The following is a 3,344-nucleotide window of genomic DNA, read 5'->3' as shown; positions in this document are numbered from 1 at the left end:
TATCGATTGAGTATATTTCAGGGCGTTAAAAAAAAACATAACCCACACAATCTAGTTCATATGATTTGACGAACATGAAATTCACAGTAAATTATTCTAAGAAAGAGTCTGATCGTGTCACATTCAGTGTCAAAGACAGCACATCAATGTCCTTCAATCATTAAATGTACTGAAGAAACGGTACCAATTGCATAATTTGTCACAAACCTAAAATAAGTACTTGTAAATTCTTGAAAGGAAGTAAGTTTAAACGTCATGAGTATGTGGTCTTGTCTGTGTTTGTGCTGGAGTGATTTATCATGAAGTTAATGCCATATGGGCAACAACGTTTTATTTAATCTCATACATATATTAGCAGAGAAGCTCTATAAAAACTTTTGTTCTTAAACTCCTAAATTCTAAATAGTTGACGTGCAAACACAATATTTTATCATGAACAATAAACATTTAAAGAGTTCATAGTAATACATATACGGAGTGCAACATATGTTACATTATATTTATATATAAATAAGCCATCTTGAAGAAAGCTTTATCATAACAAACCGGTGGTAAAGAGGCAAAATTATAATGAAAATTTCAGCTTTTATTTTTGTTCTCTTAATTAGTAAGTATCATTATTACTATTTCCCTAATTGATATGATAATATCAAACCCTAAAACCCTAACCCTAACCCTAACTCTAAAACCTTAGAGCTAAAACTACTACAAACGCACGAACGAAGTCATAAATAACAGTACCGCCGATAGTTGTTGTTGATAAACAACGGCACTAATTTTATTCAAGGGAAAAGTTCCCATTACACCGTAAAAACGTGTTTTTTACAATCCACAGCAGTAATTGTTTTCACCTCAATAGACGTCAGTGATTGGTTGAAATTACCGAAATACGACAATTTTAACACGAAACAACTTTAAAAATATAAACTTTTCTCAACAACACTAAGAGTAAAATATGTTTTATATGACACATTATACCATGGTATGTGCTTCACAGCATTGGACGGGTTCTTGGTTGGCTGAGTTGTAGAGTAGTGGGTTGTCTCTAAATTAGTTATATATATATATAAATTTATATATATACATATACGAGCGTGTGTGTATCTATGTATATTTATATATGTATATATATATATATATATATATATTTGTATATATATATATATATATAATTGACATCCAGTACACCTTGTTTGGAAAGTGCATATTTAATTAACTATATACACACACATACACACACACAAACACACTCACACACACACACACACACACATATACATATATATATATATATATATATATATATATATATATATATATATATATATATATATATATATATGTATATGCGTGTGTGTGTGTGTGTGTGAGTGTGTTTGTGTGTGTGTGTCTGTGTGTATATAGCTAATTAAATATCCACTTTCCAAACAAAGTGTACTGGATGTCAATTAAGTGGTCTAGTATGAAATGTGTCTAAAATTTTAAAAGACATTTAGAGATTCCTGAGAATGGTTATATATTACTAAAAATAATATCACGAAACCATCGTAAGGAATTTTAAATGTTTTAAAACATTTTAATAATCATAGCTATACTTTATTTATTTATTTATAAAAACAATATCGCTAATATTTTATACTTTATATACTTATCTTTATTATGATTTTTTAGATAGAAATATTCCACTATTTTACTCTCTAATATATATACTAATGTAAATAGAAAAGAACTTCTGTTCTTCTTTCTGCTAACGATTTAAGATAGACTGACAGTTTAACTTAAAGATCAATGTAATTACATGATTTAAAATGTTTCTTTCAAATCGTAGGTGTATCAACTTGCAGCATTCTCGGTTGGTGTGAAGGTTTCTCAGCATTTAATTGTCCCGACAAACCTACACTAAAATCAGGCGCAAGCCCTGTCTACCGGTAGGTATTAAAAAAATAACCACTTGCATTAATATTCTAAATGAAATTTGGAAAAGTTACCACCATTGTTAATGCTGTGTCACCGTCTATCTTCAAATGGTGTTTTATTGTAATTTCATATTCGACAAAATATAAGTTTATATATTCTGGGTCCATACAAATGTGAATGAATCGTATATTGAAATAGCCAACAATCATATTAACTATATATTTGGACCGTGTTGTATTTTCTAAATAAATGTTTCCTTTTATAAATTATATAGTTATTAATCGGTTCCTACAAAATTTATTGTAAGTAATAAACATACGTTAATGTCAGGGTCCCTTATTAGTCTCCTAACATTAAAATTAATCAGTTATTTTTAAGTTGTGGATTCTATTTTTCATGTTGCCCACAGGCGGCTTCTATCGTGAAGAAAAATAATGAGAGAAAAAATAGATTTAATTATAGCGGTTTTGACTGTTATTTCTAAACAGGTAAGGGTTTTGAAACTCTCTTAGTAGCATCAGCTGGCCTCCGTCTTTGAGTATAACAGCACCATGATGTAATGCTCCCTGACAGATATTGGGAAACGGTATGTCGTACTGTTTGACCCTGGAAGCTCCAATGCAAACAATTCAGAGTGTTTGAATGTGGATCTGAGAACAGCGAATGTAACCAGTGTGAAAAATTGAAACATCATGGTGTTTGAAGAAATCCCTAATAATTGCATTTCCTACTCGGCCTCAGACTCAATACGAAGGCCTGTATCAAGTGCCTGGAGGAGGCTGTGCTACAGTGGGAAAACAAGACCGTATGTTTAGCAACAGCACTCCACCCCATGCCACACAAGCCGGAGAAGACAATCATCCCTGTCAGAAAATTTCTCCGACATCACCCCCAACATCAGGTCACGCAACTCCCCAGACTGCAGCACGTGATTCCGAGGTCGCCAATGGCGATTATATTCAAGAAATAAACCCTTTGGATTTTCCAGATATTTTTGTGCAATTTCGGTAAATATATCTCCTAAAATGAAACATCAGAATTAATTCCATTTGTGGGTAATTTAGACGACAATTTATTCACCGCAACCTGTATATATACATAGATACACAAATGACTGAAGTAAATACAGACCCCATAAAATATCGTTTCTTTTTAACTTTATTATTTTCCTGTTTTCTAAGGGTGTATGGGTACGCTACATTAACAGCTATTCTACGGACGCGAATTAGTTTAGAAGAATGTGCTATATGAGAAGAATATTATGATGAAAACGTGCCAATAAAAACATTCTGTGGCTTGAAGAATTAAAAAGAGGTGATATTTTGAAGAAGGCGAAATATTATTTTACTAGAAAAAAGAAAAATAATGTTATTTGATCTCAAATGAAACAGCATGAGACGAATATTCTTGGGGAATCCTGTCTAAAA

General features: G+C 31.5%; 1 protein-coding gene across 5 annotated transcripts in view; it reads left to right on the top strand.

The window, feature by feature from the left end:
* The first annotated feature begins 434 nt into the window (after positions 1-434).
* LOC128249868 (uncharacterized) overlaps positions 435-3,344 on the top strand; it is a 10,592-nt gene continuing 7,682 nt past the window's right edge. For 2 of the 5 annotated variants that reach the window (XR_008265999.1, XR_008266000.1), the window contains exons 1-2: positions 458-607; positions 1,829-1,928. The gene's annotated coding sequence lies outside the window, so the exon portion shown is untranslated. Of the gene's footprint in view, positions 608-1,828; positions 1,929-3,098 lie in introns of all 5 variants that reach the window. The other 3 variants (XR_008265997.1, XM_052974412.1, XR_008265998.1) reach the window with 3 other exon arrangements.

This window comes from Octopus bimaculoides, chromosome 18 (assembly GCF_001194135.2).
Source record: "Octopus bimaculoides isolate UCB-OBI-ISO-001 chromosome 18, ASM119413v2, whole genome shotgun sequence".
NCBI classification, from domain to species: domain Eukaryota; kingdom Metazoa; phylum Mollusca; class Cephalopoda; order Octopoda; family Octopodidae; genus Octopus; species Octopus bimaculoides.
The sequence above is the reverse complement of the archived record's forward strand: the minus strand, read 5'-3'. Positions and strand labels throughout refer to the sequence as shown.